Genomic DNA, 16,183 nt, shown 5'->3' with positions numbered 1-16,183 from the left:
TCTGCGTCTGTTGCTGTCGCTCCAGGACTGTCAGGTCATCAGTGGTATAAAATCAGGCAGCCAATGCCATTACATCAGTCTTTCTTGCAGAAGAGGAGCCAGAAGCAGTTTTCATGAGTGCCGGTCGGCCGCTTCCTGAGTTTTTCGTATCCGAAATTGAAGTTGAAGCCTTCTAAAGCTAAGTACCCCATTGGGGATCCTTTTTTCTTGCTCTAACCGATGTCAGAAAAGGTTAACAATTGTATCGCCTGTGGAAAGCAAATACCACACCAAGATTTCCATTTTTACTGCGTCACCTGTTTAGGCCCAGACCACGATGTCCCTCGCTGTCAGTTTTGTGCTTTGTTCAATACCAGAACTATACGTCATTGGGCCCTTATCATAGCTAAATACTTTCGCTCTCGATCTCTGTATTCTGAAATGGCTTCGGTAAGCCATCCGACTACCGATCTTCTGAAAGACAGACCGCACAGGTCTAAAACTGCAGACGATGCTTCCGTTAAGCTAGTTGCCAGTTCGCTGGTACTCCGGCACATTAGCAGCCCCTGATGCCCACTTCTGTGGTTTCGCAGGCCTCTACCAAGACCTGTTTGGAGTCTGGTATGCCGCGAGACTCTCTCTTGACTGAGGATCCTGCGGATGTCTCTACCTTAGATTGGTCCAGAGCCACTGAGCAGGCACCGGCTTCTGAGGAAGTTCTTTGCACTACTGATATTCAACACAAATTGATGACTACTTTCACGTCTTCAGTTCTTTATAAAACTGCTGAGTTTCTAAGGCCCAGGGTACGAATTACGCCTAAAGAGCTGATGACCCAAACTCAAGCACCTGCTTCCATGCCTTATTCTCAGATGCTTAATATGGCGGAAGACCTTATCATGCTTATTAGGGGAAGCCAGCCTACCCTTTCTAAAGGAAAGAAATTTGTCCCCAGCAGCTTTATCTGACCAGGAGTCCGCCTACTCTGAATTTTCAGAATATGAAGACGTTCTTATCTGCTTATGAGGATTCAGATGCAGAGGAATCCATTCCTTCTGCCCTCCTCCAGAGGATTTTTTTTTTTTTGGTGAAACCCTACATACTTTGAGAGAGCACTTCCATTGGAAATGCCAGGATTATCCTCTGCCCAAAAAGAGACCCTGGGAATTTCTAGATTTACCACAGCACAGACCCATAGCTATCCCTCCTGTCCTGGATGTTGTGGATGATGTTTTCATGGAATCTAGTTTAACTCCTGACACCCTACCACTTGCTCCCAGGATACCTGACTGGTATTGCAGAGTCCCTGACTCTCTCAAATTTCTTTTCAAAAATCCTACTGCGGACCCAGAGGTCATCTCCCAGGGACCTAAATGAATAAAAGCAACCACAGCCAAGAATCCCACCCCTTCGGACAGGGATTCCCGAGCTTTAGACAGATGGGGTAAAAAAGTATACACCTCTGCAACTCTTGCCAGTGTTAAAATACCAGCAACATACAATGGAACTCCTTAAACAAAAATTATCTAGCTTTCCTGCTTGTGCAGAAAATAAAGAAGTACAGGAGCTTATGCATTCTGCAAACCAAGTTACAAAGCACACCTTGCAATGTGGCTTTGACTCTCTAGAAGCATCCTGCAGGGCAGCAGTCACAGATTCTGTACTTGGAAGGCATGCTGGGCTTAAGGAACAAACCTTGCCAGACCATGTCAAATCAAAACTATTGGATGCACCATTGAACAAAGACAATTTGGCACCAAGGAAGAAGAGGTCTTAAGGATGGAAGAAAATGCTAAATCTATGCAAACAGTTACAGACTTCTTGCAAGTTCAGCCTCCGAGGTTCAGTAGGCATTGCCTCTCCAAGCACTGGTCCTGTCCAGCCCCATCAAGGCCAGCTCAGACTAGACCTAGGGGAAGCAGACCCCCCCCCCAGACAGCAGTCCCAGTGATTACAAAGATCTAAGCAGTGGACTTCCTCTACTTCAACCTCTACTTCAAAACTAGAACGCGCTAAGCCACCCCTTATGGAAAGAGCTCACAATGACTTTACAACTCCACCCCTTCCCTCTGCCCACCTGATGTTCTTCGTGTTTCACTGTTGCAGTCATAACATTTGGGTAATCTGCTGGCAGGTTGCCCTCAGACGGCCTGAATAACAAAGTACTGGGTCCTGTGTCGGTTGCTGTCTTCTCTTCCATGACGTCAGGTCGTCAGGGGTATAAAATATGCAGCCGACGCCATTTTATTCAGTCTTTCTTGCTGCGCGTTGGCCGAAGCAGATGTTCTTCGTGTTTCACTGTTGCAGTCATAACATTTGGGGTAATCTGCTGGCAGGTTGCCCTCAGTCGGCCTGAATTCCAAAGTCTTAGGTCCTGCTTCGGTTACTGTCTCCTATTCCATGACGTCAGGTCGTCAGGGGTATAAAAACATGCAGCCGACGCCATATTCTATAGTCTTTCTTGCCGCGTGGTGCCCGAAGCAGAAGCATTTCGCAAGTGCCGGTCGGCCGACTACTGAAATATTCGAGTTTGAGTTTCAGAACCGAAGGCTTCACTAAAGCAAAGTACCCCATTGGGGAAACTTTTCTTGCTTTTTACCGATGTCAGAAAAAGTTGTTAATTGTATTACTTGTGGGAAGCAAATACCTCATAAGGATTTCCATTTATACTGTATTCCTTGCCTAGGCCCTGATCACAATGTGCCTGGCTGTCAGTTTTGTGCTAGATTTAACCAACGCACTGTTAAGCATCGGTATATTTTTCATCAATGTATTTTGGAAACAAATTTAACTACCCAGAAATGTCATCAGATAGCCGACTACCGGAGTACATAAAAACGCAAAGAAAAGCACAGAGAAAGGCAGTCTAGATCCAAAATTGACGACGAAGCTTCTAAGCCAGTCGCCGGTACTCAGTGAGGCACTTTCGCAGCCCCTGATACCTGCTACCTTCGAGTTGCAGACCTCTACCGACACCCATGTGCATGCCGCAAGATGCTCAAGGTATTGGACCAACGGATGTATCTCCCTCGGATGGGTCCGGAACCACTGAGCAGGCACTGGCTTCTGAGGGTGTATTCAGACCTCAACATTTGTATATCAAACAGATGACAGCTGCAAAACCAAAGACAAAAGCAACTTCTAAAACTAAAAAAACGATGCATGAGCCATGTGCACAGGCCTCTATGCCTAAAAAATAGATGATCAAAATGGCTGAAGACCTTATTACCTTGATCAGGGGTACCCATCCCCCTCCTGATAAGAGGCCTAGGCAAGACGCCGATTATGAATCTTCAGGTTTCTATTTCTTCTGATTCCTTTTCTGATCAGGAATTATCTATACCTCCCTATGAGGATTCTGATGCTGAGGAGTCTCTTCCATCTGCATCTTCTCCTGAGGATTATTCATATGGAGAAACCTTGCATACTTTGAGGGAGTATTTTCATTGGGCTAGTCAAGATTTCTCAATCAAAAAAGAGGCTCAGGGATTTCCTTCTCCCTCAGCACAGGCCTTTAGCCATTCCCCGTTTTAGACGTTGTTGATTTGTTTTCGGAGTCCAGCTTGACTCCAGACTCCTTACCTCTAGCTCCCAGTAGGCCTGATCGATATTTCAGGGTCCCTGACTCACATAAAGTTTTTATTTAGAAACCCTTCTGCTGATCCTGAAACTATTTCACAGGGTCCAAAGGGAGTTAAGACTTCAACAGCAAAAAATCCTACCCCTTCTGACAGATTCAGGGGCACTGAACGGATGGGGAAAAAAGGTGTTACACATCTGTAACCTTGGCAGTCAGGGCCTTACACTGTCAATTTCATATGCTTAAGTACCAACAACATGTTATGGGATTGCTGAAACAGAAAATGTTGATTTCAGAATGTGCAGAAAATAAGAATTGCAGGAATTATTGCATGCAGCTGAACAAGTTGGAAAGCATACTTTGCAATGTGGTTTTGATTCCTTAGAGGCCTCCTGCAGGGCCACAGTTACTAGATCTGTGATTAGGAGGCATGCCTGGTTAAAGGAACAAAATTTGCATGATCATGTTAAATCTAAATTGCTAGATGCACCCTTACAGCATGATTCTCTGTTTGGTATTAAGGCAGAAGCGGTCTTAAAGAAAATGGAAGACAAAGCTAAGTCTATGCAAACTGTTAAAGACTTCTTACAAGTGCAGCCACCAAGATTCAGTAGACACTGGCCTACAATAAATTGGCCCTTTCATGTGTCAGAGCTCAAAGGGGCAAATCCAGATGCCCTAAGGGTTCCAGATACCAGGTGCAAGATTCATACAGGTCAACGCAATGGGGTGCTTCCACCTCCAAATCTGGAGGAGATAAAGTGCAAACCTACAGAAAGCAATCCCAATGACTTCCCTCTGCCTACACCAAGCACTTGTATTTTGGCAGTACCCATAGGGGGAAAACTAGCACTTTTTGCTCAAAATTGGCAGTTAATAACCCAGGACAAGTGGGTACTAAACATCGTATCACAGGGATACAGATTCCATTTCCACACTCTGCCAATGGCAAATGGTTGGCCAGATCTGCCAAAAAATCAGTGGGCAGAGGCACAGAAACAGGTTACGTCCCTCATGGATATGGGGGCCATTCAGCCAGTACCAGAACAGGAAAAAGGACAAGGTTTTTACTCAAGGCTGATGTTCATCGTGTTACACTGCTGCAGTCATTACACTTGGGTTATCCTGCCGTCAGGCGGTCCCGCAGTCGGCCTGAGTTCCAAAGTCTTGGTCCGGCGTCGGTTGCTGTTGCCTCTTCCCTGACGTCAGTGCGCCAGGGGTATATAAGATGCATCCAACGTCATTTTCTTCAGTCTTTCTTGCCGCTCGGTGCCCGAAGCAGAAGCAGTTCGCAAGTGCTGGTCGGCCAACTCCTGAAATTTTCAAAGTCTAATTTCAGATCCAAAGTCTTCAATAAAGCTAAGTACCCCGTTGGGAAAACTTTTTTCTTGCCTCAGACCGATGTCAGAAAAAGTTAATTGTATTTCTTGTGGGAAGCAAATACCTCTTAAGGACTTCCACTCTTACTGAATTCCATGCCTAGGCCCTGATCACGATGTCACTAGTTGTCGGTTTTGTGCTAGATTTAACAAACGCACTATAAAAAGACGTTTTGATTTTGCTTTGCATTACTTTGGCCGAAGGTTCAATTATACGATGCCGTTGGATCAGCCGACGACCTCAATACTGAAAAAACACAAAGACAAGGATAAAGACAGGCATCCGAGGTCCAAAACAGACAACGAAACCTCTTCTAGGCCAGTCGCCGGTTTGCCGGTTCTCAGTGAGGCGCTTTTGCAGCCCCTGGCACCCGCTACTTCAGTGCCACAGGCCGCTGCCGACTCCCACATGGAGACATCTAGGCCTCTGGAAACTCAAGGTATTGGGCCTACGGAAACTAATTCCTCATGGGTTTGGAGCTGCTGAGCAGGCATTGGCTTCGAGGGTGTTTTCAGACCTTCACAACTTACCATTAAAACAACAGCCAAGACAAAGGTACCATTAAAGACAAAGAAACAAGTACAGCATTTTCCTGGACAGTCCTCCATGCCTAAGAAACAGATGCTTAAAATGACCGAAGACCTTATTACTCTAATCAGGGGTTCCCATCTCCCTCCTGAGAAAATGCCTAGGCAGGATACAGACTATGACTCTTCTGATCAGGTTTCCATGTCCTCCGATTCCTCTTCAGACCAAGGATACTCTCTCCTCCCCTATGAGGACTCTGATGCTGAAGAATCTATCCCTTCAGCCTCTCCTCCTGAGGATTATTCTTTTGGGGAAAATTTATGAGGGAGCATTTCCATTGGGATAGCCAGGATTATTCAGAATCCAAGAAAAGGCTCAGGGATTTCCTCTTATTGCCTCAGCACAGGCCCCCGGCTATTCCGCCTGTGCTAGATATCGTGGATGGTGTGTTCTCTGAACCCAGTTTATCTCCTGACTCTTTGCCCCCTGCTCCAACCAAGCCAGATAGGTATTATAGAGTCCTTGCTCTCTCAAGTTTCTTTACAAAAACCCTTCTGCTGATCCTGAAACTATTTCCCAGGGTCCAAACGGGGTTAAGGCTTCCATTGCAAAAACTCCAGTACCCTCTGACAGAGATTCCAGAGCTTTGGATAGATGGGGGAAAAAAGTATACACTTCTGCAACTTTAGCAGTAAGAGCTTTAAATTGCCAGTTTCACATGCTTAAGTACCAACAATATTTAATGGCTCATTTTAAACAGAAAATGCTTGCAAGCTCAGAAGCTCCTGGTTGTAAAGAAATGCAGGATTTATTGCATGCAGTTGAACAGGTGGGAAAACATACTCTGCAATCTGGTTTTGATTCTTTAGAGGCCTCTTGTAGAGCCACAGTTACAGGTTCTGTGATTCGAAGACATGCTTGGTTAAAAGAACAAAGTTTACCTAATCATGTTAAGGCAAAATTATTGGATGCTCCTTTACAGCATGATACTTTGTTTGGTGTTCATAGGTTAGTACTAGGCTAACTGCCCTTGCGAGCCATTTTTTAAGCCTAGCCAGTTATCCCCTGTGAGATTAAAAACCTGTACCTTGTGTTTGTAAGGCAAACACCTTAACCATTAGGCCACCCTCCCAACACTTAAAGCACCACCGTAATTGACATGATTCGAACCTGTGCGGGGAAACCCCAATGGATTTCTAGTCCATCGCCTTAACCACTTGGCCACAATTACCACACCCAAAATCTTACAATAACCATAGATTAGGTTCATAGATTAGCACTAAGCTAACTGCCTTTGTGAGCCATTTTAAGCCTAGCCAATTATCCCTTGTGAGACTCAAGCCCTGCACCTTGTGCTTGCAAGGCAAACACCTTACCCATTAGGCAGAAGAGAGGTGTTAAAGAAAATGGAGGATAAAGCTAAATCTATGCCAACAGTCAAGGATTTCTTACAGGTACAGCCACCTTGGTTTAGCAGAAATTGGCCAACAAAGAATTGGTCCTTTCCAGTGTCAGGCCACAGAGAGGCAGTTACAGACGCCCAAGAGGCAGATCTCAACCCCAAGGCTCAAACAGACGACAGCGGGGCACCTCAACCCCAAAAGGTGGTGAGGACAATGTCTTTTCCCTTCGTACACCAAGCACGTCCCTTCTGGAAGCCCCCTTAGGGGGAAAACTAGCACTTTTTTCTCAAAACTGGCAAACAATCACCCAAGACAAATGGGTCCTGAATATTGTGTCTCAGGGTTACAGATTCCAATTTCATACTTTAGCAAGGTTAAAAGGAATGCCAGACCTGCCACTAAATCAATGGGCAGAGGCACAAAAACAAATTTCAGCCCTCATGGACATGAGAGCTATTCAAAAAGTACCACAACAGGAACAAGGACAAGGATTTTACTCAAGACTCTTCCTGGTCCCCAGAAAGGACAAGGCCTGGAGGCCCATACTAGTTCTTTCAATTCTGAATACTTACCTGGATATTCCGAAATTCAAAATGTTGACATTACAGCAGCTTCTACCCATGCTGGGCAGGAAGGCTTGGCTTGTTACTCTGGACCTCAGAGGCATACCTGCATGTCCCTATCAGATGAAATTGCGGAAGATACCTCAGATTCAAAGCTGGTGCAATGCAGTACCAATTCTCTACACTACCCTTTGGCTTATCTACTGCGCCCAGGGTCTTCACAAAGTACCTGGCACCAGTAATTGCATTTTGCAGACAAAAAGGAATTCAAATATATCCATATCTGGATGACTACCTCATTCAAGCAGAGACAAAGGACATTCTTCTACAGCATCTGGCGTTTGTAAAAAAGTGCTAATTTATCTAGGGTACACAGTAAACAAAAAGAAGTCAAAACTAGTACCCTCGCAACAGATTATATTCCTGGGTGCCAGCTTAAATACAACGGCCCAGATGGCTTACCTCACGCCAGACAAGTTCAGCTAACTCAATATTTTCAATTGCTGGCAAGAAAGTCCCATCTCCCTGCAAGAAAAATTTTGCAGGCCCTGGGATTCATGGCATCCTGCATACTCCTAATACCATATGCCAGACTGCAGATGAGGAAATTACAATGATACCTGAAAAGTGTTTGGACTCAACACACTCAGTTTAGAAGCAGTAATACCAATGATTCCCTGCCTACAACAGGAGTTTCGATGGTGGGCACAGGCATGTCACCTAAACATGGGTCAGCCTTTTACCCAACCCACAGCCAGGCAAACTCTAACAACAGATGCTTTGGATTACGCCTGGGGAGCACACATGGCAGGAAAATGCATTCAGGGCAAGTGGACCACAGACCAGATGCATCTTCACATCAAAAAGAGAGGTTGGCTGTTCTAAATGCCCTAACAGCTTTCAAGGACCTACATCCAGGACAATTACTACTAAGACAGACAACATCACAGTAATGTACATAAACAAGCAACAGGGCACTCATTCTTATCCCCTATGCAGGCAAGCCATGACCTTGTGGAACACAGCTTTAACGTATCAAGTTCACCTGCAAGCACAATTCCTGCCAGGAAAGAAAAATACTCTGGCAGACGATCTAAGCAGAAATATCATGGACCCTCACGAATGGAAATTGAATCCACAAATCTTCAGCATGGTAACGCAAAAGTGGGGATGCCCAGACATAGATATTTTGCCTCCCCAATGAATTGCCAACTACAAAAATTCTGCACAAGGCCTTATCACAAACAAGCATGGAAAGTGGATGCTCTTCTGTTCAGCTGGAAAAACCTAAAAGTTTATGCCTTCCCGCCACTGCCTCTTCTTTCAAAGGTACTCCTAAAAGCCAGACAAGAAAAAGCAGAGATGATCCTGATTGCTCCAGACTGGCCACGCCAGCACTGGAACCCTATCTAAAGGAACTTGGCTCAAGGCCCACCATGGATTTTGCCTCAAATTCCACACCTTCTGACTCAGCAAAACAATCGGATCCTGCACGGTCAGCTCAAAACACTAAACCTGACTGCATGACAGATACATTAGTCAAACAGGCAACACCTCTCTGTAAAGCTGTTATGGATGTCATTTTGGAGGCCAGGAGGCCTAGCACCAGGAAAGCTTACTCAGAAAAATGGAAGAGATTCTGCACCTGGAACCAGGCTCAAAGCCTTGACCCTCTTGTTCCAAACATTCCTCAGATTTTACAATACTTAACTGAGATGCTGGACAGAGGCCTATCCTCATCAATTAAGATCCACGCCTCTGCCATTTCAGCACATTACAACATGGATCCTCCTTTATTCTCATCCCTTGCTAAAGCAGTACCTCAGAGGGGCTAAAAACATAAGACTGCCCCAGAGAGCACCAGCAACTTGGGACCTCAATTTCGTTTTGGAAAAACTGACCCTACCACCTTTTGAGCCAGCCAATACAGCTGATCTAAAATTTTTATCATGGAAAACAGCTCTGCTCCTGGCAGTAACTTCAGCAGGAAGAGTCTCAGAGCTACAGGCATTAATGGCAGTGGAACCTTTTATAATTTTTCATCAGGACAGGGTATCTTTAAGGACAAACCCTACCTTTATGCCAAAGGTGGTATCTAGTGTGGCTCTTAACCAAACCATCCATTTGCCAACTTTTTATCCAAACCAAAAATAAAGGGGAGAAACATCTGCATTCTTTGGACATACACAGGCAGCTACGCTTCTATTTGGACAAAACAAAGGCTCTCAGGAAAACTGAGCAACTGTTTGTAGCGTATGCTGCAGGATCACAGGACAAGGCTATCTCAAAGCAGACTATATCCAAATGGATAGGACACTGTATTCGCTACTGCTACACACAGCATGGAAAATCAGTCCCAAATAACATTAGGCCACATTCCACCAGGGCAACAGCCACTTCATTAGCCTTTCTCAGAGGAGTACCTACCAAGGAAATTTTGGAGGCTGCAACTTGGAGTTCAGTGCACACCTTTACCAAACATTACCACCTGCTTCTTTACTCTAAATCCAGAGCAGGATTTGCCACTGCAGTTCTGCAGGGCCTCATAGCCGATCCTAACTCTTTATAGACCAGCCACCCAACCTCAGCTTTGGGATTCTGTCCAAGTGTAATGACTGCAGCAGTGTAACACGATGAACATAGTACAGTTTTGTACCTACCATAAATGTAGATGTTCGAGTGTTCACACTGCTGCAGTCCAGGTTACCCTCCCTCCATCCCCTCTGAACTAGCTGGACTTATCTGTACCTTTCTATCCTATACAACCTTTGGGATGTATTTGCTGGTAACTGAAGGTATTGTTTTTACTGTATATTTTTGATTAGGAATATGTATTGCCTAACTGCTTGGGGGCACCTGACATATGGGGCAAGAAAAACTGAAGAAAATGGCATCTGATGCATCTTGTATACCCCTGGCGCATTGACCTCAGGGAAGAAGTGACAGCGACCGTCGCTGGACCAAGACTTTGGAACGCAGGCTGACTGCGGGGACCGCCTGATGTCAGGATAACCCAAGTGTAATGACTGCAGCAGTGTGAACACTCTAACATCTACATTTATGGTTGGTACAAAACTGTAATTTCTTTGTACCCAGAAAGGACAAGGCCTGGTGGCCAATACTGGATTTATTGACTTTTAACACATACCTGGACATTCCAAAATTCAAAATGCTGACTTTGCAGCAGCTTTTGGCCATGCTGGGCAAGAATGCTTGGCTGGTGACTTTAGACCTAAAAGAGGCATACCTGCATGTCCCAATAACACAGTTGTGCAGAAGATACCTCAGATTCATGGCTGGCTTAATGCATTACCAATTCTCTGCACTGCCCTTTGGCTTATCTACTGCGCCCAGGGTCTTTACAAATTGCCTGGCACCAGTAATTTCATTTTGCAGACAATGAAGTATACAGATATATCCTTACTTGGACTGTTTCATTTAAGCAGAGAACAAGGACACTCTTCTTTGACACCTGGCATTTGTGAAAAGGCTTCTAACATGCCTAGGGTACACAATAAATGAAAAGAAATCACAACTGATACCCTCTCAAAAGATAACATTCCTGGGTGCAGCCTTCAATACAACTGCTCATATGGCTTACCTCATGCCAGACAAGCAAAGGCAACTGACTACTTACTTCAAACTGATCGCAACAAAAAACAGTCTTCAGCAAAAGAAAGTCTGCAGGCTCCGGGCTTCATGGCATCCTGCATCCTACTGATTCCATTTGCAAGACTGCATATGAGGAAACTTCAATGGTACCTAAAAAGTTTATGGAGTCAACATTCTCACAGTCTGGAAACAATGATTCCTCTCATTCCCTGCCTGCAACAGGAGTTTCTGTGGTGAGCAAAGGCACGTCACCAAAATATGAGACGGCCATTCACTCTACCCCCTGCCAGCCAAACCATAACAACAGACGCATCAGATTATTGTTGGGGGGCCCACATGGCAGGGAGATGCATTCAGGGCATATGGTCACCAAAACAAATGCATCTGCATATCAACCAGAAAGAGATGCTAGCTGTTCAAAATGCTCTAACAGCCTTCAATGGCTTACTTCATCTAGGACAACTACTGATAAAGACGGACAACACCACAGTCATGTAGTATATAAACAAGCAAGGGGGGCACACACTCGTACCCCCTTTGCAGATTAACCGTGGCACTGTGGAACACAGCTTTGACCTACCAAATACTTCTTCAAGCTCAATTCCTGCCAGGAAAACAAAACACTCTGGCAGATGTTTAAGCAGAAACCTTATGGATCCTCATGAGTGGAAACTAAATCCACAAGTCTTCAGCATGATAACAGAGAAATGGGGGAGCCCAGACATGGATCTATTTGCCTCTCCTCAAAATTATCAATTGAAAAGATTCTGCACAAGGACTTATCACAGACAAGCATGGAAAGTGGACGCCCTATCCTTCAGTTGGAAAAATCTAACAGTTTATGCCTTTCCTCCTCTGCCTCTTCTCCCCAAGGTCCTCCAAAAAGTCAGACAAGAGAAACCAAAGATGATACTAATTGCCCCGGACTGGCCCCGCCAGTACTGGTACTCAATCCTAAGGAAATTGTCTCAATACCCAGCTTGGATCTTGCCTCAAAGACCACAACTACTGTCCCAGCAAAACAGTCAGATCCTGCACAATCAACTACAGACGCTGAACCTGGCAGCATGGCTGATCATGTAGTCATACAAACAACACCTCTCAGTAAAGCTGTGATGGATGTCATTTTGGAAGCCAGAAGGCCTAGTACTAAAAAATCTTATGCTGACAAATGGAAGAGATTCTGTGCTTGGAATCAAGCACAAGGAACTGATACAGCGGAGCTAAATATTCCTCAGATATTGCAATACTTAACTGAGATGTTTGACAAAGGCCTATCTTTCTCATCAATTAAAATCCATGCCTCTGCCATTTTGGTTCATTACAATACAGAGCCACCAATCTTTTCTCATCCTTTACTAAAGCAGTATTTTGGAGGTGCCAAAAATTTAAGGCCTCCAAATTCATCACCATTGCCTGCATGGAACCTCAATTATGTGTTGGAAAAGCTCACCCTGCCTCCATTTGAACCAGCTGCTACCGCTGATATAAAGTTCTTATCATGGAAAACAGCTCTACTACTAGCATTACTTCAGCAAAAAGAGTTTGAGCTACAGGCCCTCATGGCTATAGAGCCTTTTATCATATTTTACTCAGACAGGGTATCTCTGGGGACAAATCCTACTTTTATGCCCAAGGTGGTTTCAAGTGTGGCTCTTAACCAAACAATTCATCTCCCAACCTTTTATCCAAATCCGCAGAAGAAGGGTGAGAGAATTCTGCATTCCTTGGACGTACACGGACAGCTAAGATTGTACTTAAGCAGAACTAAGGCTCTAAGAAAAACTGAGGAATTACTAGTGACATATGCTACAGGATCAGAGGGCAAGGCTATTTCAAAGCAGACAATTTCAAAGTGGATAAGCCACTGCATCTGTTTATGCTACTTGCACCATGGTAAACCTGTGCCCAAGGGCATTAGGTCTCATTCCACCAGAGCTGCAGCTACTTCAGCAGCCTTTCTAAGGGGAGTACCAACCAAAGACATTCTAGAGGCTACTTGGAGTTCTGTTCACACTTTTACAAAACCTTGTCATTTGCCTCTGTACTCTAAATCCATAGCAGACTTTGCCACTGCAGTTCTGCAGGGCCTTATATCCACTCCTAATGCCGTTTAGCTCCAGCCCCCCAACTATAGCTTTGGGATTCTACCCAAATGTAATGACTGCAACAGTGAAACACAAAGAACATAATACAGTTGTGTACACAGTTACCATAAATGTAGATATTCGAGTGTATTCACTGTTGCAGTCCAGGTTACCCTGCCACCATTCCCCTGCCATCATTCTGGAATTTCTTTCCTTCTCTGTCTTCTACAACCTATGTGGTGTATTTGCTTGTAGATGAAGGTAAAGTTTATATTGATGCATGTGTATGTATATATATATATATATATATATATATATATATTTTTTTTTTGCTACCTTTTTGGGGGCACCTGACATCGGGGGCAAGAAAAACTAATGAAAATGGCATCTGTTGCATGTTTTATATACCTGACGACCTGACGTCATGGAAGGGAAGACAGCAACCGACACAGGACCCCCAGGGCTTTGGAATTCAGGCCGACTGAGGGCAACCTGCCAGCAGATTACCCCAAATGTAATGACTGCAACAGTGAATACACTCTTAACATCTACATTTATGGTAAGTGTACACAACTGTACTTTCGCAAGTGCCGGTCGGCCAACTCCTGAAATTTTTGCATTCGAATTTCAGAACCGGTCTTCAAACTAAAGCCAAGTACTCCGTTGGGGAAATTTTTTCTTGCTCCTTACCAATGTCAGTAAAAGTTAATAATTGCATTAGTTGTGAGAAGCAAATGCCTCATAAGGATTTTCGTTTGTACTGTATTCCTTGCCTAGATCCAGATCATAACGTGCCTTGCTGTCGGTTTTGTGCTAGATTTAACCAACGAACTATTAAGCGTTGGTATATTTTTGCTTCTAAATATTTTGGATCAAGATTTAATTATCCTGAAATGTCGTCAGTTAGCAATCCGACTGCCAGAGTTCACAAAAAACGTAAAGGAAAAGACGGAGACAGACCGTCGAGGTCCAAAACCGACAACGAAGCTTCTCCTAAGCCAGTCGCCGGTACTCAGTGAGGCACTTCTGCAGCCCCTGATACCTGCTACTTTTGAGTCGCAGGCCTCTACCGAGACCCATTCGGAGTCCGGTATGCCGCGAGATTCTCAGAGTATTGAACCTGCGGATGTCTCTCTCTTGGATGGGTCTGGAGCCGCTGAGCAGGCACCGGCTTCTGAGGGTGTTTTCAGGCCTCAACATTTCTATATTAAACCGACGCCAGCCTCAAAAACAAGATCAAAAACATCTATGTCTAAAAAAACTGACGCATGAGCCACGTGCTCAGGCCCCTATGCCTAAAAAAACAGATAATCAAAATGGCTGCGGACTTAATTACCTTGATCAGGAGTTCCCACCCACCCACCCCCTGCTATGAGGCCTAGGCAAGGCATTGATTATGAATCTTCAAATCAGGTTTCCATTTCTTCTGATTCCTCTTTTGATCAGGAAAATTTCACCCTATGAGGATTCTGGTGCAGAGGAATCCATCCCATCTGCATCTCCTCCTGAGGATTACTCTTTTGGAGAGACTTTGCATTCTTTAAGGTAACATTTTCACTGGGAGAGTCGGGACTTCTTTGAATCAAAAAAGAGGCTTAGGGAGATGTGTTTTTGGAATCAGGCATGGCTCCTGATTCCCTACCTCTGGCTCCTAGTAAGCCAGACAGATACTACAGGGTTCCTGACTCCCACAAATTTCTATTCAAAAATCCTGCTGCTGATCCTGAGACTATTTCACAGGGTCCCAGGGGTGTAAAGGCCTCTACAGCAAAAAATCCTACCCCCTGATAGTTTCCAGGGCGCTGGATAGATGTGGAAAGAAGGTTTATACGTCTGCAACCTTGGCAATCAGAGCCTTGAATTGCCAGTTTCATATGCTTAAATATCAACAGCATGTTATGGGCTTACTGAAACAGAAAATTATGTTGATTTCTGATTGTGTGGAAAATAGATTTACAAGAATTATTGCATTCAGCAGAACAGGTGGGAAAGCATACTTTGCAATGTGGTTTTGATTCATTGGAGGCCTCTTGCAGTGCCGCAGTTACTGGATCTGTGATTAGAAGGCATGCCTGGCTCAAGGAGCAAAATCTGCCTGATCATGTTAAAGCTAAATTGTTGGATGCCCCCTTGCAGCATGATACTCTGGTAATAAGGCAGAAGAGGTTTTAAAGAAAATAGAAGACAGAAAGCTAAATCTATTCAAACTGTAAAAGATTTCTTGCAAGTGCAGCCACCCAGGTTCAGTAGGCACTGGCCTACTAAAAATTGGTCCTTTCCTGTATCCAACAGAGCCACTCAAGGCAAATCCAGGTGCTCAAAAGGCTCCAGATACCAATCACAGGGTTCTTATAGGGCAAAGCAGTAGGGTGCCTCCACCCTCAAATTTGGAGGAAACAAAGCATAACCCTACAATAAGCAGTCTCAATGACTTTCCTCTACCTTCACCAAGCACTTATCTTTTGGCAGCCCCCTTGGGGGGAAAACTAGCACTTCATGTTTAAAACTGGCAGTTAATTACCCAGGACAAGTGGGTATTAAACATAATATTCCAGGGGTACAGATTTCATTTCCATACTTTGCCAATTCCAAACGGATGGCCTGATCTGCCACAAAATCAGTGGGCAGAGAGGCTCAAAAACAAGTTATGTCCCTCATGAACATGGGGGCTATTCAACCAGTACCAGAAAAGGAAAAAGGACAAGGTTTTCTTTGGCTTATCTACTGCACTCAGGGTCTTTACAAAGTGTCTGGCACCAGTAATCACATTCTGCAGACAAAGAAGCATACAAATTTATCCTTTCATTCAAGCAGAGGACAAGGACACTCTTCAACATCTGGCATTTGTAAAAAGACTTCTAACATGCCTAGGGTACACAATAAACTAAAAGAAATCCCAACTGGTACCCTCTCAAATAATTGCATTCCTGGGTGCAAGCTTGAATACAACTGCCCAGATGACTTACCTTACGCCAGACAAAGGCAACTGACAACATACTTCAAACAAATGGCAACAAAAAACAAGTTATCTGCAAGACAAATTCTGCAGGC

At 44.5% G+C, this 16,183-nt stretch overlaps 1 non-coding gene across 1 annotated transcript; it reads right to left on the bottom strand.

Annotated features, from left to right (window-relative positions):
• Nucleotides 1–6,616: 6,616 nt before the first annotated feature.
• On the bottom strand, nt 6,617–6,698 carry TRNAS-AGA. Its single transcript has one exon. It is a non-coding gene; the product is annotated as a tRNA-Ser (tRNA).
• Nucleotides 6,699–16,183: the final 9,485 nt, after the last annotated feature.

Source organism: Protopterus annectens, chromosome 8.part0 (genome assembly GCF_019279795.1).
Source record: "Protopterus annectens isolate FY-2018-M chromosome 8.part0, PAN1.0, whole genome shotgun sequence".
Classification (NCBI taxonomy): Eukaryota; Metazoa; Chordata; order Ceratodontiformes; family Protopteridae; genus Protopterus; species Protopterus annectens.
Note: the sequence above shows the minus strand (reverse complement) of the source record. Positions and strands in the feature narration are given on the sequence as shown.